A 24,782-nucleotide genomic window follows, 5' to 3' on the forward strand; every position below is an offset into this window, starting at 1 on the left:
AGGGACCTGAGTGGCGCCATTTTAGGTCTCCCCGAGGGATTATTGCTGGTGGGAGGCGATTTCAACTCTGTAGTCTCGGGGGACTTGGATCGTTTTCCATCCAGGGATCTCCGCCCTTCCCAGTCCTGGCTGCCTGATTTTCTGAGTTCCATGGGGATGATTGATTGCTGGCGATTGTTACACCCCACCCAGCGGCAGTACACTTTCCTCTCGGGTGCCCACGGTAGCCTTTCTAGAATAGATTATGTCCTCACCCCGGCGGCCCAGGCACAGTCTGTGTCCACCGCGCGTCTCTTAGATAGGGGCATTTCGGATCATTCCCCGGTTTGGGTCTCTTTTGACTTCCAGATTCCCGTGTCTTCGCGAGTGGCTCCCATCAACCCGTGGTACTTCCGCGATCCGAAGACCAGGGCACTCCTGACTAATGCTATGGACCGGTACTTCGCCGAGAATACTGGCTCCGTTGACTCCGCCGTCTCCCTTTGGGAGGCCTTTAAAACTGTGCTCCGTGGTGAGGCCTTCTCCCTGATTGCGGAAGCCCGCCGTCGCCGGGATGAGGAAGTGGTGCGGCTGGAGTCTGATCTCGCTGACCTGAGTTCCCAACTGGAGCTGGGCCCGTCTCCCGACCTACTTCACGCTCTCTCCCTCAAACAGTCCGAACTGCGGGCGACCGCCACTGACGCGGCGAAAGCCTTGAGCAGGGAACAGCAGGGCAGAATATATGACTCGGGTGACAAGGCGGGCAAACTCTTGGCGTGGCTGGATAGACGGGAGCTGGCGTCCCGGGTGGTCCCAGAACTGGTGGGTGAGGATGGCTTGTCCCTGACGGACCCGGCGGCTATAGTTGGGTCCTTCGCTGAATACTTCGAAGGGGTCTATACCTCCGCGAATCCTCTCCCAGAGTCTGCTTCGGCCTCCTTTCTGGAGGACGTCGACCTTCCCTGCCTCTCGGATCTCGAACGAGACGACATGGACCGGGACCTGTCTGTGGATGAGGTAGCCTTGGCGATCCGTTCGCTGCGCTCTGGCAAAGCACCGGGACCCAACGGTATCCCGGTCGAGCTTTATAAACTCAAGGCCGACGCGCTTGCTGCACCATTGTTAAATATGTTCCTTGAAGCCCGCGAAACGGGAGAACTCCCCCTCGACCAACGACTCGCCACCATTGTGGTGATCCACAAGGAGGGAAAACCGCGTGACTTGTGCCGGTCCTATAGACCCATCTCACTCCTGAATGCCGAACCTAAGATCCTGGCCAAACTGTTGGCCAACCGGCTAGTGGGAGTGATCTCGGACCTGGTTCACCCGGACCAATCCGGCTTCATACCGCACCGGAACACGGCACTCAACTTGAGGCGGCTTCACGCGGTCATGGCACGTGCTCACTTGCTTCGTGAGCCCGCAGTTCTCGCCTCTCTTGACGCCACTATGGCTTTCGACTCGCTGGAGTGGAACTACTTGTGGGCAGTCCTAGCCAAAGTGGGGTTTGGGCCCGCTTACATCGGTTGGGTCCGGCTGCTGTATTCCGCACCGCTGGCTAATGTGGCCGTCAATGGTCGGCTGTCGGCCTCCTTTGCGCTGCACAGGGGCACCAGGCAAGGTTGTCCGCTCTCGCCGCTCCTGTTCGCCCTGGCACTGGAACCCCTGGCGGCTTGGATCAGGACACACCCAGACGTCTCCGGGATAACGTGGTCCCCTGGATTTGAGGACCGAGTGTCGCTTTACGCGGACGACATCCTCTTGTATCTCACCTCTCCCTGCCACTCGCTCATTGTGGTTTTTGACCTGCTGGGGACCTTCGGGGCCCATTCTGGCTTGGTGATCAACTGGTCAAAATCCTCTTTGTACACGTTGTGTGGAGACACTCCGCGCCTCCGCCGAGGGTGCTCAATACAGATAGCCCAGCAGGGCTTTCGGTACCTGGGCATTTACGTGTCGCGAGATCCCCGAGCCCGTTACTCACACAACCTACTACCACCACTGGCGCGGTTACGCAGGGTCGTCGAGGGATGGAAGAAGCTACCGATCTCCCTAATGGGCAGAGCTGCGTTGTTCAAAATGATGGCTCTGCCTCGCTTCCTCTACGCTTTGCAAAACACCCAGGATCCGGTCCCGGCCAAATACTTTGGAGAGATCGAATCCTTGCAGCGAGCGCTGTTGTGGGATGGAAGACCACGAATCTCGTTGCTCAAGTTGACCATACCGTGCTACGATGGGGGTATCGCCCTGCCGGATATGCGACGCTACTACTGGGCGTCCCAGCTCGCGGCCATCAATCACGGCCTCTACGGCCCGACGGCCAGTCCGGGCTACGCCATGGATCGGTGGCTCGTGCAAGACGGTAACTACTATAGAGCATTATACTCCAGGTCCTTGGACCGGAAACTGACGGGCCCCACCAAAACGATGGTGCATATATGGCGCTCGGTCACTGACACTCTGGGCTGGAAAGATAGGGTTACCATGGCCACCCCTTTGTATGACTCAGACATACTGGGAAAGCTGTGGAATACCAAGGGCTTCGACAGATGGGACACCATTGGAATTTCTAAGGTTGGGGACATGATGGTAAGGGGGAGGATCAAGTCGTTTGAAGTGCTACAGTCTGAGTTCCAGCTGGCGGCGACGGAATATTTCCGACTCGCCCAGCTTAGCCATGCCCTCTCCCCTCACATATCGGGAGAGGATGCGATCCCTGAGTCATCACCCCTGGAGGATCGGGTGCTGGACGGTCACATGCCGGACAGCGCTATCTCCTTGACGTACAAAAAGCTTATTAATGTGAGAGTGGATTTGCTTGAGCGATTGAGACTGCACTGGGTGAATGATGGTATTGAGATGGACGACGAGGAGTGGCAATCAGCGGTCTCCTCCCCCAGGGAGGTGGCCATATCAGCGCGACTCCGCCTTGTTCAGTTGAAGATACTACACAGGGTGTATGTAACCGGCCCCAGACTCCTACATATGGGACTTTCAACAGATGGCCTGTGTCGGAGGGGTTGTGGTATGCTTGCTACCTTCCTGCACATCATATGGGAATGTCCTGGAGTTGCCCGGTATTGGACGCGAGTGCACGAGGTGATGGAAGAAGTGACTGGGGTGGCCCTACCGGCTGAGGCCCGGCGATGCCTTCTCAATGTTTGGTGTCCGAATGACTACAGTGTAGCCCAGACCCGTTGGGTCACCCTGGGCAACATGGTGGCCAAGAGGGACATCGCCCAGAAATGGGGTGCGCCTGCTCCCCCCTCGCTCAGTTTATGGGAAACTAATATGGACTGGTGCATGCTGCGTGAGAAGACGGTGTATGTGGCCAGGGGCAAGCCTAAAATGTGGAGGTCTGTGTGGGGAGCCTGGAACTCCTATAGAGGTGATATTTGCGACCCCCCAGTAGAGATTGACCCTGATGTCCAGCTTTCCCCATAGGACCCCTTACCCGCAGTTCCAGATAGGTTATCCTGGTGTGCTACCCCCCACGTGCCTCACTGTTGTCACTGTTATTGTGTGCTGTCTTGGGTGTACGGCCCTCGACCCCCTCCCGCTACACAAGTCCACTGCTTCTGTACCGTCCTCAGCCTTCATTTCTCCTCTTTGACTCTCTTTCGTGCCTAGTGCACACCTCTTTCTCCTAGCCTTTTTTGAGGCTTTCTTATTCTTGGTTTATTTAATATTAAGTTCAATGCTACTGAAAATGAAACCTGATTGCTTCTGCGAACAGTATTGTACACGATTTTACTTGCTACCATGATGCTGCCTGGCCTCCGGGATGTATGGCTGAATAGCAGTGTACTTTTTCTACAAATAAAGGTTTTCCAAAAAAAAAAAAAAAAAAACCTGGCTGTTCAGGTCTCCAGCATTAAAATGTGTAAGGTCTGCTCCGCCCTGGTCTCTTCTATGTCTGCTATGGAAACCAAACCCCCTTTCTTTCTCCCTATTGCTGTGAGATTCGCTCTATAGAGCGGGGACACACCGTTAGATGTAACCATGCGCTTTATAAATGGAAGAGCAGATGCCATCTGAAAATCCAGGCATCAACTCCTGTCGCCTGTTTTCTCGACAATTCGCTGCAAACGCTCAACGCATCGCCGCTGCTTGCACCGAAGCGTAGTTCCCGCTGGAAACATCGACCACAGCTTTCATCGCAGGCCCCAGCGCGCCATTGGAGCATTCCGAAAATTTTTTGCAGCATGAGTCCCAAGCACCATGTCACCGACGTCTGTGGCACCCTCTCCGACTCTGACACACACCAGCTCATGGCTGACGAATCTGTCATTTATCGCGCAGGCAAAGAAAGTAGCCGGGACATGCTTCGGGCTCCTGAAATCGTTAAGGAAAGTCCTGCCCCTTTTGCCCTCCAACTTCCAAAAGCTGCTAATTCAAGGCCTAATACTTTCGAGGCTTGATTATAGCAATGTGATCTACCTGGGCGCCCCCGAAGCGACGCTGAATAAGCTTCAGAGAATTCAGAACATTGAGGCCCGGATTCTCACAAAGACCCTACCAGAGCTTCGGCCAAACCTGCCTTAAAACTCCTCCACTGGCTTCCTATAAGGGAGCGGGTCAAATTCAAGGCCCTGTGTCTAGCTCACAAACTACTACAAAATCAAGGCCCCCCTGTTCTTAGGAAACTCATCACATCCTACAAATCCTCAAGACCCCTCCGCTCGGACACGGAAAACTTCATTGCTATCCCCAGATTCAAGAAAGCCCGCTCAGGAGGAAGACGTTTCTCAGTCCATACTGCACGTCTCTGGAACTCACTCCCCCGCGACCTGCGACTCGAACCACAATACCTTCGCTTCAGGAAGTGGCTCAAAACTCACCTTTTTCCGCAATGAACTATGCTCGTCCGTAACCCTGATCTTCTGTGCCCCCTCCCCTTCCCTCTTCTCTTCCCTTGTCCCACTGAACTTAGGAGATAGGATCTTTTAGCGCTGGGATACCTCTGGGTGACTACGCGCTCTACAAAAATAAATAATAATAATAATAATAATAATAATAAAAATAATCGATGTAGTGCCTGCCTTGCAGTGATGAAATCAATGAAGCCCCTGCATTGACACACTGGGTCTGGATTTTTCATGCTTCGTCCCTCGACGCTGACTCTTCATCAACACGCACCACAGTAAGGACTCTAGGCTGTTTGTCCGGAAACCAACGGATTACCTCCCCCACCAGTAAGGAACCGACTCATTACCTCCTCGTTAGTCTTCCTCTCCACATGACTTACATAGTGAGATTCAGCTCCACACCAGAACCCTCCAAAGCAAAAAGTTAGCCTCCCATGCCTCCCATCCCTTCCCAAGATGGCCGACCCATTACCACCTGACCTCCATAAGAGGCGGGCCGGCCCAACCCATCAGCCTGTTTTTTTTAGTTCTGCGCTGCAGATTCTCCAGAGCTTTCAGGTAAGTGGTGCCTGCTGTAGTAGGTACTTGGGTCCTTGGTTGGTGGTCCTGCTCTAGCGGACTCTGGGCTCTTGGACCCCTCCCCCCTTCCCCCGGGTTCCTGTGGGGACCGGGTAGGCTATGCCCTAGCGTGCCAAGGTTTTGCAGGGGGGAGGGCCGGGGTGGTCTGGGGCTCTGCTTTGCGGCCCCTTCTGTCCTCCCGGCTGTGTGGGCGTTATGAGCGTTTGCTCTTTTGGCCTGGGATTTCGTTTTTCCCTGGTTTCCCCGCTCCCGGTCTCGGGCTGGGTGAACGGGGCGTGGTGGCTTCGGCTGTTCCAACCCGCCCCCTATCGCTGCCTTGTGCGGCCGCGGTGCGTTGCCAGTTGCTGGGCCTTTTTTCGGGTTTCCCTCTCCTGCTGTCTGCTTGGGGGGTCCCCGTGGGCCGTTCTTTGGTTCACGCCCGCGGTCCCCGTGGGGTCTTTTGCGTTTCCCTCGGGTCCCGTGCAGTGTAGTGCACATGGGGCTGACTCTCGGCGCGGGTTGAGGCTGGGCTCCGCTTCCGTTTTTATGTCGGAGCGTGCTCTTCGGCGCTGCTGGGCTTACCGGCTTGTCGTCCAGGGCAGGGGCAGTCCCAGTCGCAGGCTTGTTCTTTCCACTCCTGGGGGGGGCTTCGTGTTTTTTCCCGGCTCCGTTTTTGTGGACGGTTGCATTGGCTTCTTTCGGCCCCGTGTTGTGTTTGGGAGTGTCTTGCGCACGCGCATGCGCTCCTCCTTGCTCTCCAACTGCGGTCCGGTCTCCCTTGTTTTCCTTTCCGTGTTCAGCTGTTTTAGAATTGCACGGCGTGAGTTTTCATGTGTCGCAAGTTCTTCATGGAGTACATGGGCGCTGTGTTCTTTGGCGTGCTGTTGTTGCTGGCTGTGGACGGGTGCTGTTGTGTGCTCTGGGGGCGCCTCTTCTCCTTTTTCTGGCGTTACTACCGGGTGTTTGTAGGTGGGTGCGCTTTCATGGGCGTTTTCTTTCCTCAGTCTTTGTTGTGCTTTGCTTATTCCTGCTGTTGCTCGGAGTTTGGGCTAGTCAGGGGAGCTTTGCCTTGCTTGCCTGCCCCCTTTATCGTTTGTCTGACGTTATTCCCGGCACTGGTGCTGTGGACGTCTGTCTCCCTCTCGCTCCTGCGGTCCGGAGGGGTGCTGCGTGTTCTGTGTGACTTCTATGTTTTAGGGGGGCGTATATTGCCGTCTTCGGATCTGTGGCATGGTGTTCTTATGTCGGCATGCTGATCTGGCCGTTGCAGGGTTGCTTTTTGTTCTGGCTTGTTATTTTTGCCTTTCGGTCCTTGGGCTCCTGGTCTCTGTGCGGGGGCTGGGTCTGCGTGCTCGCCCCCACTGTTTGCCTTCCCGGTGTCGTGGGTTGTCTCAGTGGGGTCTGTTTTTTGGTTTTTTCCTTGGGGCTGTCTCCTGTTGCCGGCCCCTCTTCTGCGGGTGTTTGTTCGCTCTTCCTTTTCTGCCTGCGTGGGCTCCTTTGTGGTGCTTCTCGCATGCTGTTGGGGCTGTGTGCTGGTGGCTCGGTGGTCTACTGCTTCCTCTGTAGGGGCCTGTATTCGGCCTCGTGGTCACGGGCTCTGCTCCTGGCGGGTTCTCTCTGCCTTTCTTCCTTCTGGGGTCGCTGTTGGGTGTCCCTTTGGATTTGGTTGCTCTGTTCGTCTGTTTTTTCTGCTCTTTGCTGTTGCACTGGCCTGGGTTCAGGTTCCGCTTGTGCTGTGCCCTTGTCCCCTGGCATTTGATTTTCGGACGGTGTTTTCACCTGCTCCTTTGCCTGGCTCCCCTTACGCCCTTTTCCTCGTATGTGGTTCGCATACTCGGCGGGTGCTCTTGTGGCGTGTTCGCTTCGGCTGCCTCCTGGGGGCTCTGGGGTTGCCAGTTTGCCAGTGGTTGGCGCGCATGTTCTTTGTGCGTTCCATGTTTCCTCAGTGCTCGCTTCAGCGGCACATTCCCTGGTCTTGGATCTATGCCGTGAGGTTTTGCATGGTCCCTGCGCTGGGTTGACACGCTTTTTCGTGTGGCGTTCCATGTTTGGCGTCTCCCATTGGGTTGCTCTCTCTGCCTTTTTCGCAGGGTTCCTTGGTTTGGCTTGGGTCCTTGGTGCTTTGGCTCGGTGGTGTGTCTTGTGCCTTGTGTGGTACCCGCCGTTCTAAGGCCGGGGTCCGGTCCCTACCGTTGTTCTGAGTGTGTCCTTGTGTGGTGCATTTATGGATTGATTGTTATTCGGCGCCTGTGGCGTTAGGTTGTGGGGCCTCTGCTTCATGCTTTGCTGTGTTGCCTTCCGGGCTTTGGGCCTGTGGTCCTTTTGTCCTGTGGTCTCCTGTCCCCGCTGTTTTTGTGTGGGGTCGGTCCCGGTTGGTTCTTTGTTGTCCGTCCTCCGGGGTTTTCCGGGGGCTGTGGGCTGCGGCTTGTCTGTTATGGGCTTCCTGCTGTTGGGGTCTGTCCGTCAGTCTCTGGGCTGCGTCAGTGTTTTCTTGCTGACTGTTTCTGCTCCTGGCGGGCTCTCCTTGTCTTATCGGGGTCCGCTGCTTTGCCGCTCCCCCCTGTCTCGGCGGGCGGCTCTTGCGCCCTTTTTCCTGTCGGCTTCCTGCTGTCTCCGTGCTTCTCCTTGCCCCCTGGGGGTCGGGTGTTGCGATCCTTCTCTTCCGGACTTTCGGTGCCCTTGGTGCTTTGGTCCTTTGGTGGCTCTGCTTCCTTTGTGTGGTGCCTGCCTGATCGTTCCGGGGTTTTGGCGCCTGCCTCTTTGTTGCAGGGTCGCTTTGGCGGTTTCGCTGGTGCTTTCTCTCCGGGTCCTGTTCGTGGGTTTTCCGGTTGGGGTTGTCTGCCTTGGTGGGGCCTTCCTCTGGTCGTGGTTTGGGTCTTGTGGTCTGGCGGTGTTTTCTCGCCCCTGCCTGTCCTTGCGAAGATCCTCCCCTTCCTGTTGGTCTCGGTGCCTCTGGCCTTTTCCTTGGTTCTTTTTCCCCCAACTCTTCCCGCTCTGTCTCCTGGGTATGCTGGGTTCCTCCTGCCCGTGTGTTGGTGGTGCCTTCCTCTGGCCGTGCTTGGGTTCCCGGTCTGTGCTGGGTCGGTGGTTTCCCTGTGGTTGTTTTTCCCGCCTGGCTTCTGTTTTGCCGTTCCTTGGCTTCTCTGGGGTTTTCCCCTGCCTTGCTGGAGCTTGTTGGTCCCTGTGGTGGGTTTGTCCCCTGCCTCGTGCTCTGGGGTGTGTGCGGGGTTCACCCCTTTTTTGTTTCTTTGGCACATTGGTCCTGTCCTTGCCTGGGTCATTTTTGGCTGCGGCTTTTCTGGCCCTGGGTGCTCGTGTTCTCGTCGCCTCTCCTCCGGTGGTTTGTGGGTCGGGCCTCTCTTTGTGCCTGGTTCGGGAGTCTCCTGGGTCCGTCTGGCCCTGTCTGCTTCCTTTGGATCTCCGGCCTTCTCGTTTGGGCTCCCGGCTTTGCGTTTCCTGGGGTCCCTTTGCTTGCTGGCTGTTTTTGTTTCCAGCGGTGCTGTGGGATTCCCTGGCGGGGCCCTGCGCTTCCGGTGTGGGTGTGTCCTCGTTTCTTAGCCCTGGTTTTGGGGTCCCGGGTCCTGTTGGCTCTGGTGGCTTCCTGGGTCTTTTATCGTGGCTCGGGCTCGTCTTCGCCCTGCCCTTCTGTCCTTCTCGCCTTTGGTGTGTTGCTGCCAGGCTCCTGTGCCTGTCGGTTCTTCTTTGTCTCGCTGGGCTGGGTCTGGTTGTGGGCTGGCTGTCTGTTTGCCCGCCTGGGTGCTCTCTTCGGCGGCTCGCTCCCTTCTTGTGTTTCTTCCTGGGCCGGTTGCTTGTTCCCTGTGCGGGGTGTTCCCGTGCCTGGCCGATAGGCTTCTTTCTGCCTCTTCTTCTCCCTTCTGGCCGTGGGCGGGCCTGTGGGTTTTTGGTTTTTTCACCTCTCCCTGGTTGGTTCTCCTCCGGGTCCCCTCTGTATAGTTTCCGGCTCCTTTCCTGGGTGCCTGCCTGGGTTCTCTCCTTGGCGTCTCGGTCCCTTCCGGGGGTCCTTTGTTGACGGGGGTTTGTCCCCCTTCTATCTCTTTTCGGCTCCCTTTTCCATTCTTCCGGCTCTTGCCTGTCTGTTGGATGGCGCTGGTGCTGCTTCCCAGTTTTCCTGATTCGGCTCCCTCGCGGGTGGTGGTCTCCCTTGCGGTGTTGCTGTGTTGGGCGGCCTGGTTGTCTCTTTCCACTGGTGTCTTTTTTTGTTGTTTGGTCGCTGTGGTGGGGATGTCCTCTGTTTGTTCGGTTCCTCTCTAGGACTTTTGCTCCCCTCTCACTTTATGCTGCCTGTTGGGCGGCCCGGGTGTGTTGTTCGGGTCTGCTCATTCTGTTCTGGCCCTGGTTGCTGTTGCCTTTTTTGGCTCCGTGCGGTCCGGTCCCGTGCCTTTCTCTGCCTTCCTTCGGTTGGGGCAGTTTTCCTGGCGACTCTTGGTGTCTCTCGGGTCCGGTTTTGTTTTTCGGCCTTCCCGCTGTCTTCGGTTCCGGGTTGGTTCTCCTGCTCGTGGTTGCCTCTCTCCGGGGTGGTCCTTCCGCTCGTGCTGGTCTGTTGGGTTTGGCCTCTTTCATAGGCATCCCCTTCTGGTCTGTTGGTTTCTTGTGAGTTTCCATGAAGCCGCTTGGCTTTGGTATGTGCTCACTATGTAAGTCATGTGGCGAGGAAGACTAACGAGGAGGTAATGCCCCGGTTACTTACCGGTAATCTTCATTACTCCGAGTATAGTCTTCCTCGCCACACGAGTTCCCATCCCTCCCTCCCTGTCTGGCTATCGGCTTCATGTTTGTGCTTGGTGGTTTCAGGCTGATGGGTTGGACCGGCCCGCCTCTTATGGAGGTCAGGTGGTAATGGGTCGGCCACCTTGGGAAGGGATGGGAGGCATGGGAGGCTAACTTTTTGCTTTGGAGGGTTCTAGTGTGGAGCTGAAGCTCACTATGTAAGTCATGTGGCGAGGAAGACTATACTCGGAGTAATGAAGATTACCGGTAAGTAACCGGGGCATCACCTCTCCTGCCAGTAAGGAACCGACGCATCACCTCCCCCGCCCAGCAGTAAAAAATCGACACATCACCTCTGCTGTGAAGTAAGAAATCAATGCATCACTTTGCTTTTCCGGCACTTCAGCTCCCCTGCGCCTTGCACCGTCTTTGATTTTTGATGCATCTAAGGTCCTTTGTGCTTAGGTGAATGCATCCATTGATTTCTATGGACCAAACTTGCTTAATCTTTTAACAGAAATATTTCGACTTTTGTAAGTTGAATTTTGTCATTTTGGTCTTGTTTTATTCAGATAAATATTGGCTATTTTTAAAAACTGTCGTGGGCTCCTTTTGCAATGTTTTCACTGTGTTACTGTGTGTATGGGTACAAATGAATTACACATAGTCTCTGAGATAAGCCTGACTGCTTATCTCAGTCAAACGAAACAACGTGATGACTGCATGAGTTCGTTTGTCTTGATACTTGATACTATGATTCAATAAAAAATGTGGTTTGGAATATACACAGCTGATTTGTGTCATAAAGAGTGTGGAAAGTCTCTAAGTTACAGATGAGTCTGGGTTAGCTCCCAGCATTGGAAGGTATAGTAGCAGCAGACCACCCCCTGTTTGCCATGCACCAAGTGCTTGTAACAAATTTTGTAACAATTATTAATAACGATAGATTTTGAAGGCGAGCTCTAACCATTCTCTTGCCACTCAACTAACGATATATCTAAATATGCATGTATAGTTTTCTGTGGGTTACGCCCAGTGCAGGAATCCCATGTTTAATGCAGATTTGGCAAGGAGAGTTTAAAGTTGAAGAAGGGGTGTTAAAAAAGCTATGATCTGCTCATACATTTTATAACCATTTGACAGATTTGCACGACAGTTGAGATACCTGAATTGGCATTTTCCCAAATATTGCAGTATGTTGCGTATTATCTGAAAGGTTGCAGAGTTGTTCTTATCCACTTAAAATTAGGAAAAACGTATTCTTTACACAAGCATATATATTCAACAAAAGAAAATATATTGGTAAAAAGGATGAGTGATTCCTAACATATTAATTATTGCCATCGCTCCACTTTCTCTTACATATGTACTTACAAATTTATGTCGGCCTGCAAATATTTATTACTCTTACCCTGTACTTATGACAACCTAGATGTGTACATTTCCTATATGTGTACTGCTGTAGTCAGGTGGATATGCTCAGTTGCTGTGAGCATCAGCCTAAATGATCTCCTCAAACTACTTAATCCAATTTCCAACTGATTAAATGTGTCTCTTGCTACCCAAATCTGATCAAAATTAATATACTCCAGTATTATCATCATAAAACAGTCCCCATACCTAACTGGTGCAATGTGCAGCTTTGCTGTTCCACCTTTACCAGGAGAGGGGAGAGAGAAGCCTGTGAGTTGGGAGTGCCCATTATCTTGAAACTGTAGTAAAGGATGTCCAATCTCATGGCTTTGCAATTATTCCTTCTATCCCATTTTGTCTTCTAATGTCTCTTATTTATGTTTCATCCCTTTTTTGCATTTCCACTTCCCAGCTTGTTAATTTGTTGCAATCTCTCATTTGGCTACCAATACCACTAAACCAGAAAATTCCAGTTATCTTGTTTTTTTTTTTTTAATCTGATCATAATTCTTAATAGGTAACCCTTCGAGTCCTATATGTAATGCTTACTAGTCAGGTCAGATAACACTGCTGTGACTTTCCTCCAGTATTCTGTATTGTGTGGACAATCACATACCATATGGTAAAATGAATTGTCCCAATTAACACGTGTAGGGCATATGTCAGAAATTGAAGAGAATATTCTACGAAGTTGTTCAGGTGTTAGTTATGTCTGGCTTTATTAATTAAATTGATTGTAATTAAAAGCTGCTTTCCTGGAAGCCTATGTGGAGACTACCATTATCCTATCACTGTCAACATCTGTGATAGCACTGCCATTGGCAGATTCCCAGCTATTTCCAACTGTATGGAGCACAGGAACGTTGAAATGGAACATTGCATGCATGTTTAAGGAATTGCCTTATCTCCCATTCCTCATGTTAAAATAAAATGCAGCACTGGATTTTGTTGTAGGATCATCACCGTCGCACCTCCATAGTTGACTATGTGAGTTTGTGTCTGCAAGTTATAAATTGTCAAGAAGGGATGCCCTATGTCTTCTGCAACTAGTCATATATAGTAAGTTTCCCTGCTTCGTACAAGTCTCCCACAGTGTCCACATCTGTTCTTGTTCATGTTTTTAATGCTGCTGTGTGTTTCTGTGTTTCAAGCCCCACTAGACACCCCAGTGGCAGATCAGATGAGTAGATCAGCCCCATTCTCTCCCACCTGAAGTATCCGTCTGTTTGTATCTAGGGTGTCTGCAGCGCTGTGGGGCTCTGGCTAGACAGGCGCCATACAAAAACCATAGAACAGAATGGAATCTGTACCACCAGTGGCACACCATATCTATTAGGCCTGCAAGTGCTTTCCTGCTTATGGGTTAGTTCCCACAAAAGGCTTTTACCAGAATTGAGTTTCATTTGCAAGCTGCATGTGCTTCTACTGTGGTTTGGCTAAGCAGGCAGTTGTTTGGCTACAACATTCCGTTGATGCCCACAGCTAAAGACCAACGCCTACTGCACTGGAAGGCCATGTGCAGCGGGGTTACCTGCCTGTGGAGGCATTTGCTTTCATAGAAGCCGCATAAAGTAGATCAACAAAACATTTCAATTCATTGATAAAATGCTGGTAAAGGTAAACTGTGGTTAGCTTTGGGCATAATACCTTAATAATTGTTTTAAAAAAACCTAGGACATTCACTTAAACACAGTTCAAGTTCAGTAAGGTTAAAGAATAAAAAACAAAACTGGAATTCCCCAGCTATGGTTAGGTTAGAAAATAGTAGCTTGCAATGCTGCCATGCGAACCGTAACTCGCCCACTAAATACAGTGCACATGACCTCACAATATTTATAACAATAAATAAGAAGACTTCACACCTCATCTTTAAATTACAGCACATATACAAAGAGATCATACTCTACCTATAGTTCTGTCACTCATAATGTTACAGGTAAGGCAATTTGTCACATCAGTAGTTAGAGCATTTATGTAATCTATGAAGTCATCTGTTCATCAAGGGTGAGGTCATAAGCGTTGCATCTGGTGTGTGAATTATATTTTGCGTGGTATTTTTTGAGAGTTGTGGTTTTAGGCCTAACCATAACTGGGAAATTTCATGGCGTTTCTGGTTTTATTCTGCAACCATAGTTGCTCATTACGTGTGGTGATGTAATAAATTGGAGTATTACTTCGAGGGGGTGAGAACCTATCTCATATAATAACCACAGTCCTTGTTTTTGGTGAACCACAAAAGTCTATAAATAAACCTATGCTTAACCCTCTGTTAGCTTGGCAGAAAGCAATCCGACTTAACTAAGAGAAAATGTGTAAAGTATTTCTGCAGTACTCAAACAGTAATAACCCTATCACTGGCTATTGTAGCTCACAGCTAGGCCTGCCTCCCTTTTTGTCTTGCTAGTCAGATTGGCTCCAGTGGGAGTGGAGTGCTCCCAGGGTCAGATTGGTAAGGCGGACGAACGTCAATGGCCGAGGGGCCGGTATTCGACTTCCAGCTGTGGGTTGCGTTTTGGGCAGCTGGAGGGGGACAATTTGGGCAGTGTCCAGTGCACTAGTCCTAAAAAAGAAGTGGGGGGACGCCATCCCCGGAAGTGACGTCACAACAGGACGTGACGTCACGAAAGGTGGCTTGCACCATTGGGCTCATTGCCACCCCCCGCTCACCCCTTAGATGCGATTGCATCTAGGAAGGCAGCGCATGAGCAGCGTGCTGTGAGCGCCGAGCTCCTCGTCCCAGAGAGGCCAAAGAGTGAAGTCCAGTTGTTTGGCAGGGGGGACGGCGTCCACCCGATAAAATAAGTGGGGGGGTTTCTGTCCACCCGCGTGGTACCCCGACTCGAGCCCTGGCGGTGTCTATGTTGTTTGGAAGCCGCCAGCGGTCTGAGTGGCCTTTCTGGAGGCAGGGGAGCCTCTATTCCATCCCTTTTATCAACAGGCAGAGGTGTCACTCCGGTTCTCTCGCTCGGCCGGCCATTAACCCCTTGCATGCTGCCGCGATTCCGCGCCTGTGCGGCAAAATCGCGAGTGAGCGGGTTTATGACGGCCCCCAGCCGTCATCAGCACACGAGCGCCGTAGTGCATGACGGATGGGGGCCGTCATCAGCATGCAAGGGGTTAATATATGTCGATTGAGCAGGGACAGGGGGACTGAGCAGAAGTGACCTGACTTGCTTTTAGCCTTGTTTCACCAGTGTAAACTAATCCCTGCATTGTTTTTTATCTAATTAAAGTTAAGAAAAAATGCCTTTGTCCGAGACCCCCACGCCCCCCTTCATTTTCTAAAACTTCGCCAAAGCAGTGTTTTGCGGAAAGGCAATATGCAAAAGTGTGCCACTTTTTTTTATCCGAATCCAACCCTGAGTGCTGCCGTTTTGTCTCTACTTCTTGAGTTATCGCCTCAAAACTTTCCTGGAAGCAGCTGAGGTAGATGAACACTTTTTGGGGGAAAGTTTTATGAAGATTCATCAGAGGGTGTCAAAGTTAATAGCCAAACAAAAACGCTGTTCCTTTGGAAACTCGATTTGCGTGACGACCGTCCCTCTGCAATATACACCCACACACATCCAGACACACACCATATTAAAAAATTAAGAAGAACTGGCTATAGTAATGGATTTTACAACAGAGCAAAGTATGCATTACTGCCTATGCCACTAAAATCTCTCTCGCTAGGTTTGCTTTTTTCAATAAATATTTCATTCCGAACTCCCCAACGTATTTTCGTCAGTCGAAACCAAGAAAAGCGCGTGCACGTGTGCGATGCTCGCTGTTTGTCTGCTGAAAGATATTACGCCTGACAGCCATGCTGTCTGGGCATTTTCAAAACGCAGACACTCCCCTTGTCGGCGTTCATGTAAAATTGAGAGCAATTAACGGGAATGTTTATTTAGTAACTTTTAGGCGGGAGCACTTGGTTTTAGCTTTTCAACGCGGCGGGCCTGTCGAATCAAGGAATTGAGAGGATTTCAAAGATATTGAAACGTAATGAACCGTTCCCAGTGGCCACGCATTTCTTTGTGTAATATCTGTGAGGGTGCAGCTCTTGTTTGGCTATGCAAAGATCAGCCGTGCTGCAGGGGAACATCTGCCTGCCTCTCCAAAGACAGCTTGGCTCCTCTCCCAGATTCTGCCTTTTAATAGGGCAGCCCAGCAGCTGCCGAAGGGTAGTTCAGCAGCCTTGGAAGGCAGTCCCGAACAAGCTATTTAAATAAAGCATAATGAACGCCTTGAAGCGTGCTGACACATCAAACCCGATTACATAGGGCGGTGCATGAGCAGTCAAAGCCAGCGTCGTGTCTGCGAGCTCGGGATAGAAGGCCGGAGGAGGTACAAGGGCGTTTTATGACAACAAAGCAGAGTGCCTTTAGCACTGAATAGACATTTGAGATCTGCGTCTTCATTGCTTCGTGGGTTTCTAAAGGCTAAAAAAAAAATTACATTGCAAAAGGAAGTAGTTCTGGTAAAGTACCATTTTAAGAAAAAACTCCCAAAGGCGTCAAACGGTAAGCAGTTAAAAGCTTCTTTCCAAGAAAGCTGTGGGCGTAGGCCCCGAGCACTAAAAGCCTGTAGGCAGCAGCCACTGTCATTACCTGCGCAGGTCAGACATCTTGAAACATGGGCTTCAAGCTTCCAACTCTGAAACCGTATAGATTTGCCGGAGATTGTTCTGCAAATTACATGAAGATATAGAAATTGATCGCCGGCAGTCACTACAAGGCCCACAAATTGCCTCATTTGATATGTTAGTTTGAGTTTGCTTTTAGTGTGACTTCTTGGTGCTGGGAGTTGTCTTGGGGTGCTCAGCACGTGAGCCAGGGTAGCCGTAGTCTGAGTTGTCCTGTGGTGATGTGTTCTGGATACTGTGGTCTAGTCAGTGCCTGGTTGAGTGAAGACTCGTGTTCATTGAGTTCTATATGTTTGTAGTTTGGTGTTGGAAAGGTTTTCCAGAGGACTGTTAGCAATGGCTCATCTCTTGGGTTTGTTCGTATCGCGTCCTTTGCCCAGCTGTTACAAATAGTCTAGCCCTGATGGTGTTGGTTCTGTGGCGTCAATCCGCTGTGTTGATGTATGTGAGATGTTCTGTCGCATTACACCAATATAATAGCTCAGGAGTTGTACACGTGTAACGGGCATCTGTACGCCACAGGTTGGAATTCAAGTTTAAAAAATAAGTGCTTTTGGATTGGGTAAGCTTTACATTGGTAATCCATAGTGCTATAAAACTCTAATAATGTGCTAGTGAGGACGGTATGAAAACATGCAATTGTTGTTATTTGTGCTGTGATACCACAAAGTCTATTTATTGGGTTTATGGGACTTCCCATGAGATCCATGGCAGCATCATTTCGCGCATATCTCTACGTTTCCTAATAGGTTTGTCCTGCTTAGGTTCTACAGCCAACGATTTATCTGTTAAGAAGCTCTTCCTTGCATTATTTATTTATGTATAGAGCTTTTATACGGCGCAACAGATACCCAAAAACGGACTTCCCGGCACTGACAGATCCGATAACTAGCAGATGCTTTCTTCCATCTCCTGCTGCCCCCAATGATACCCTTTTCATGAAACCTCTTTTCTACCTTCTGATCAGCATCTAGTTCTGAAAACGTGTCGAAGAATCATCTCAGCAGCCCCTGTCGTGTATTTCTTTACAGTTTCTTGTTAAGAACCGGACATAATGCTAGAAATGGGATTTCGCCATAGAGGTGCCCGCAGGCATCGCACACTGCTGTTTCTGGCTCATTATTCTTCTCTTTCTGATCTTCCCGCTGACTCTGCGTACGATACTTTCACATCGGCTGTCATCACAAAGGGTCTCTCGTCTCTTTATGATAGTCTTTTCTTTGTATCCATTCGGTTTGGTTTCTGGCCATGTCTCTTGACTGCCTTTGTACTTCCAAATGCACTGCGTAGGCTGTGTGTGCGACTAGGAAGGTCAATCCCAACACATTACTATACAACAGTGAAATGGTCATCACATCATGTAGCTTAGTATTGTTTCAGAGCATAGCCGCATAGCCTCTGCACATAAAGTGACAGAACCCTTTGGTGCCCACACTAGACTTCTGTTTAGACTGAGCTTGCCCTTTCACTGATGCACTAAACTGAGGATGTCTGTTTATCATATATGTATTGGAATTCTTTATAATAAAAAAAAAACTTTTTGAAAAAAAGCAGGACAGCGTGTTTTTCTTTATCCTTGTGTATTAACCAGGGGTAGACACTCCAAGGTACCCAACACAATATACTTGCCCTTTTGCAGAGTATCCATGTCGGATAGAATAAAATGATCATAATACTTTAGCAGAATTTAATTCAAACGAATCTGTAATATCCTCCCTTCTTGGAACATTGGATGGGTACCAATAATGCCCCTGCCCCTTGTCAACCTTCAGAAACAAGCCTTGGCATTTTCTACAGGTGTCTGGTTGATCGATGGACCCCTTGCTGCTGTCTGGAATGAGTGGAAAAAAGGGAAGGCGAAGCGAAAGAAGTGAAAGACAGAGGATCTTTTCAATAGGCCAGCACTTAGTAAACCCCAGTATACATTCTAGATCCCACACAGTTTCTCACTGCAGGGTCTGGTTTGCTTCCTTTACAGGCTCTCCTGAATTTGAGTAAAGTCAGGACACCGAACATGCAGCCTAAGTAAACGGGACACCACAAGATGCTTCTGCAGTAACAGAAAAACACAAGAAGCATCCCAACAAAATTAGTAAAGTACCGAACCCCAACAAGAGAACCAAAATAACAAGTTCCCCAGCAAATAACTCTGTTGGGCTTTAGCAATGTTCATTTTAGGCTGCATCCCATCTTTAGTTATCTTTCTTGCTCCTGCTGGTCGCTATTTCACGTATGTTCTTTTGCGCCACGGTATCCGTGGGGTGTTTGTTGCACTTTATAAATGCTATATACAATACAATACAAAATAGGGAGTAAAGAACAGTGAAACCTGGTAAAAGGTAAAACAGTCAAACCACATTTGCGATGCTGCCAAACATGGTTCTAAGCATGAGCTGTTCTTTTCTTCCCGTTTGCTTTGCACTGGAAGTTGACTCCACACACTAGAAACAGTATATAAGTCGTACATTACAAAGTTCTCCTCATGCTATAGAATATGCGGCCGTCACTTCCTGGTACTTCACAAATGCCTAACTCTCGGCTCATACAGCCATCGTTTGTGATGACCCTACAACCGTGTTGTACGGTGCGCAACTGATTAGTGCTTGTGAGCTGCTTCGTTCCTAACCCATTGAGTTCTGACAACCAGCTCGTAAGAAAAGAAGGGTTAAGTGCTAATGGAAACTAAAAATGTAGGTTCTCTTTAGCTTCTTCTTACTTTCAGATTGTAGTTTTGATTGTTACCCTTGTCCACCCCGAAGTAGGGGGGCAATTATAGCCAATTCGTCATGATTTGCTTCTGGGCACTTGTAAATGAGCAGAGTAATAGACTAGTTAACAAAGAGCATCCATAATGCAAAAAACATTAAGGACGATCTTTCCACAGTTATTCTCTTATGAATTATGATCACGGAATATCAAACTTCACCCTAGTGATCATCACCATTTTTTGTATTTAGGTACAGAAATAGCACTTGGTTTTCATAATACATTTCAATACAAATTATGACGGGCGGCAAGTAACCATAATCACACTTGAAAGAGCTCCACAGACACAGTACACTTGAAAAAGCAAAATAGAAAAAAAGTGAAAGAAAGGAGAGATGATCCAAAAGTAAAGAACTACATGTGGTGGACTGTCTTAGTACAATGGGATAATGTCTATGACGTGTTGACATTGGCCCAAACTCTGTAGTATTTTGACCCTTCACTGGATTATCTGAGGATATGTTCCTAAATTTGACAGTCCTGGATCACAGATTATCAGTCATTTAAGGAAGGGACATCCTCACTACCCCTTACTGTGCCATTTGGGGTTAACTACACATCCAAACAAAAAAATTCCTTTCTGTGTATTTCAATATTTTTCAAAACCTACTTTTGTTTAGACCAATTTCATCCTCCTTTTGTAACCCACAAGCAGTTAATTTTAATCACAACATAAAATTGTATGTATCTGAATATTTAGTATTAAAATTTTTTTTTGTAGTAAGTGCATAAACAATTCATACAAAATATTCTTACAATTTTTTAAAACAACATTCTATACAGATTTCTTGAATTTCACAATAAATCAATATATATTTCACAATACATCATTTTATAAAACCATCATTATACAAATAAATAATCCATGTGTCGACGCGTTTCGGTGCTTCGTTTTTATAGAACACCTTCCTCAGGACTGGTTTAAAAACACCAAATCTTCTTCCTAGAATTAAATGCATACAATTAATGAAGTTGTGTTATATGGGAAAACTTATTTTCTCTAGCGAGCTACTTAGGTGAATGGTCATAAACAGGTCTTAAGTCAATATTCAATTTGTCTTTCGGGTACCAGATGTATCCCGGCGGTTACAGTAAATGTTGAACCTCCACTCCCGCTCTGTGTGTCATCAGAGGATCTATATATAAGGCAACATGTATTTTAGATTTTACATTCAAATACTAAGTTTTAATGTCTAATGTATAGAGACATTAACCCCAATGTGCACTTACTCATTAATTGCCCGGGGACGCCACGCTCCGTTGCGAGCACTATGTTTCAACAGACTTTTAGGTTCTATTCATTCCGTATTCTGCTTGCCCGGGAGATTTTCCTCATTAAACTCCTCTTAGGGTCACACAGCGATCCTTCCTCTTTATTCTTTGAGGGGATATTCAGCGTCTAAATGTATAATGTACAGTATCAGCAAAGGTTTCCCCTCGCATGATTGTCGCAATTTTAATTTGCATATATGCCTAATGAGTTTTTATTTTTACAAAAGGCAAAAAAAAAAAATTTCTCCTTGGGTAGGGCGTCTAATATTGAATACCCCAAATTGATGGTACAAAATAGTCTTCACCAGAGAGGGACTCCAGAAATGGTGCTCGTGAAGGGTGAGGTGTGTTAAAAAGTCTCTATGTTCCAGATACAATTCTTTATTCTTTCCTGGTTCAAAGAGGCAATAAAATCTACATAGGTGATTTTGAGTTATTATGACTCAATCACACTAAATATGTGAAATAGGTCAAAAATAATAGATCGCACCTGGGACCCAGTGTCTAGCTGAGTATGTGCCTCAACGAGAGGGTGACTGCCTTACAAAAGTCCTACCCTTGTTTCTTTTTACTTTTGAACATTTAAAAACTCTCTCCCCGTTTTTACTTGTATGCATATTTGTGCAAAATTGCTCAGGACATGGGGGCTAGTGTTGTTTTATGTTGTTCTATGCTGATTTAAAGATGCTATTTTACGTTGTTTTATTCTGATTCAAAGATGTTAATGTATTATATGGTGGTAAGTCCCACCCTTTTATGATTTTAACAAATCAAATAAAGTATTTTACTACAGTGTCTTAAGCAAGTGAAGATCTTCTGCTAATAGTCAAGAAAAAAAGGGTGTGCGTGCGCACACGCACTTACACACACACACATATAGTTAGAGTGTGACTTATTTGTTGGAGGGCATGTGTGTCCTCATCAAGTAATAATGTCACAATACTGTACCAGGACCAGTTAGGTCTCAATAATTTAAACCTGAGCTTAACCCATGGTAGCTGTAGCACAGAGCAGACAGTCTGAACTCAGGAGAAATGTGTAGATTAATGATCTGTACCAAGACAGTTAAAAAGCAGAAAACTCAACACACAAAATCCCACTCCAATTTATAAAAATAGAGCAAAATGTATTCAACAAATAGACACCAAAACATTAGAAATATTAGTGCCTAAGAGCGCAAAACACTAATCACAGTTATCTGGCTGTGCTGACCGGGTCCAAGTCAAAAGTTAAGGCTGACTGCAAGCTACAGCTGATCTGTTACAGGGACCAGGTTTGTCCCGGTGGAAGGTTTACCTTCTGGCTTTGAAGATTTTCTGGAGAAAAGCCCTCATCGACAAGTTGTTGGCTGGTCAGGCTGCAGGCTGGCTCCAAAGTATGGCTGATGGCGGCAGACTGGTGAAGCATGGCTCTTTGGTGGGAGCCTCAGCTCTGGTGGGAAACTTGGGGAGGTCGTTCTTGATGGCAGGAAAGCTCTGAGCAGCCAAAATCAATACCCAGGAAAGTCCCATCAACGGCCACTTACTGTTAGGCTTTGACCTGGGTGAAGTCCTGCTCTGTTTGGGCTTTGAAACTTTTCTGGAAGTTGAAATCTTTTTAGCGGAGGAAACCGGCAATGTGAATCTGACTGGTGATTCGGTGGCTGCAGCTTCGGCATCACCCCCAGCCTCGGCTGCTTCTCTGGAGAAAACATTCTGAAGGCCCTTTTAGGGCCAGAGGAGTACACTCTAACACCATCCTAGGGTCCAGGCCCTTGTGGGCGCCACTTGGGGGTTAGGACTCTCTCTCCCAGAAGCCACCATTCGGGTCCAGGGCTAATGTAATTGGAACTGTTCAGCTGGGCTGTTGGAAAGTACACTTCTTTCAACTTTGGTAGCCCTGTAGCTTAACAGGAGGTCATCCATATTACCCATGGAATAAACATCTTTGTACTGGTACAAGTGGGAGTAGGTCTAAACTTTGGGGGTTCTTTCCACAGGTTTAACAGCATTCCTCCTTCTTTCTTTCACAGGTCCAGGTGTGTTCTGTAGAATGTATCCAGGTTCCCACATTTATGCCTGGCACTAGCTTGTGGGTGGGGAAGATTCCTTGGGAAAAAGTTCTCAGGGGCAACCCTACCCACTTTGACATCACTTCTTAGGGGGCTGGCCCTAAACAATCTCTCAATGCACTCACTGTTCTCTCAAAATCCAACATGGCTGAAGCTTTCTTCCACTGGGCAGAGCTTTTGACTCATCCCTGAGGTGTACCTTGGGAAATGAAAAACTCTCCTTGCAACCCAGTTCTGCAGCATGCTTTAAAGTATGTTGGCGTTTTGTGAAAGGCATCTGGGTTTTGATAAAAATGTAAGATAGTCTTGTAGTGCCAAAGTTACATATTGAAATCAAGAGGACCCTATCTAAATCAAGACTAGATCAAATTATGATTTTTAAATGTATTATTTATTATTTATTGTCTGTGGATATGCTGATGCCATACTACTTCCAAAAATAAAGAATAAAACTTGAAGCTTAAGGTTATGTTAGAACCAAAATGTAACCAGATGACTTCGGGAGTATATACTGATACAAGATGATGGGCAACTTGACCTACTTAAATAACTCTCCTACCGGAGATACTAAACTCTGATGATTACTGTTCAAGCATTTTAAATTTAGTAGCATTAACAATTTGGTTGATATAGATCAAGGTAGATATCTTCTTTGACTGACAATTCTCATCATGGAATAGGGCTTGGAGTAGGGGATGATCCAGATTTTTAATAACCGGTGCAACAGCAGAACCTCATAACTGCATCTGAAAGAAGAAGAATTGAATCTTGAAGCGCATCTCTTTGAGGAATCTGACCTCACTAAATTTCCTTCAGATATCTCATTGGTAAAAATAAAATATGCCAAACTAGGAGTCTCTGAAGCGTGTCATAATTTTACAGCATCAACCACTTTCCTATTGATGCTCAGTTGTATACTGTAAAGTTTGGAAGAACTCCTGCCCCTCGAAGTAAAAGTGACTGTAAATAACAATAGGCCTGCCATGGTTTCTTAAGGGCCACTCAAAGCTGGTTATTGTTGAGATGCTTAAAAAAAGAGGGTCGGAGAAAGAAGGACCGTGCCAGAAATAAGTATACAATTATAGGCACTGTTGGCATTTTGCCTATATAAGCCGTCGATCTGGAATGATGGGCAGGTGTTTTTTAAGCCTTGTGATGCATTTTGCCCGTTTTTATAATTGTAGTTAACTTTAAAGACTCTTGTGAGACAGCGGGTTGGAGCCATCCCATGATACTTTGCATGCTTGATAATACGTGGGTCAGAAAATTGCACTCCACCTACAAAGAGAATCTTGGTTTTGTCAATATACAAATGGAAGGAAGATTGCCAGCCAAATTATTTTGCCAGGCTTTCAAATACAGGCACAGCCTATGCCAAATAAGGAATTAAAATGACCTAGTGTTATGCGATTACATTTAGGCTCGGTAGAGACAATGTCATGGTCGTTTTCCCTGTGTTAGCCTGAGCCCGTTGTAGGCTGCACTCTGGTTTGCACATGTTGTGGGCTGCACTCTGGTTTGCACACGTTGTAGGCTGCAATCTGCTTTGTGCCACGGTGTACTTTCACACAAAACCTGCTGTTGTTTTTGCATTCTGTTCTTTCCTTGGATTTAGTCTGAAAACCGGCACTGACCTGGTCAGTGCCGGTCGCTCCACTCGCCGCGTGGCCCATCCTGCGTGTGCCCAGTCCCCGTTTGCCGCCGCCACAGCCAGTAATTGTTTCTGCCTGTATTTGTATTGTGCGTTGTGCCAGTAATCTGTATTTTCTCCCGCTGTTGTTCCCCTGATTGTCACTGTTGTGCCCCTGATTGTTTTGTCTGCTCTATCGCCGTTTTTCTCCCGCTGTTGTGCCCCTGATTGTCACTGTTGTGCCCCTGATTGTATTTTCTGCTCTATCGCCGTTCCCCCGCAGCTCCACCTCGCTCCCCGCTCCCTGCCGTTGCTCCCCCGCGCCCCACCCCCGTTTCCTTCAGCCTCACCGCATCGCATCGCATCGCTCCCCTCCCCACTCGCCAACCCGCTCCCGCCTCCCAGCTGCTCTTCCCTCCCACTGGATACTTAAGGTGGTGTCCGCGAGGCGCGGAACTGTGACCTGATCTGACCTGGTCATTGCCGGTCGCTCCACCCGCCGCGTGGCCCATCCTGCGTGTGCCCAGTCCCCGTTTGCCGCCGCCACTGCCAGTAATTGTTTCTGCCTGTATTTGTATTGTGCGTTGTGCCAGTAATCTGTCTTTTCTCCGCTGTTGTGCCCCTGATTGTCACTGTTGTGCCCCTGATTGTTTTGTCTGCTCTATCGTCGTTTTTCTCCCGCTGTTGTGCCCCTGATTGTCACTGTTGTGCCCCTGATTGTATTTTCTGCTCTATCGCCATTCTCCCGCTGCTCCACCCCACTCCCCGCTCCCTGCCGCTGCTCCCCCGCAGCCCCAACCCCGTTTCCTTCAGCCTCATCGCATTGCATCGCTCCCCTCCCTACTCGCCAACCCGCTCCCGCCTCCCAGCTGCTCCTCCCTCCCACTGGAT

The 24,782-nt window shown here is 48.6% G+C and overlaps 1 protein-coding gene and 1 non-coding gene across 2 annotated transcripts in view; both read left to right on the forward strand.

The window, feature by feature from the left end:
• TTC39C (tetratricopeptide repeat domain 39C) overlaps positions 1-24,782 on the forward strand; it is a 512,445-nt gene that overhangs the window by 197,405 nt on the left and 290,258 nt on the right. The window lies entirely within an intron of this gene.
• LOC147724045 (U6 spliceosomal RNA) lies at positions 7,351-7,457 on the forward strand. Its single transcript, XR_015295422.1, has one exon. It is a non-coding gene; the product is annotated as a U6 spliceosomal RNA (small nuclear RNA).

The sequence above is a fragment of the Lissotriton vulgaris genome, chromosome 4_1 (assembly GCF_964263255.1).
Source record: "Lissotriton vulgaris chromosome 4_1, aLisVul1.2, whole genome shotgun sequence".
Lineage (NCBI taxonomy): Eukaryota > Metazoa > Chordata > Amphibia > Caudata > Salamandridae > Lissotriton > Lissotriton vulgaris.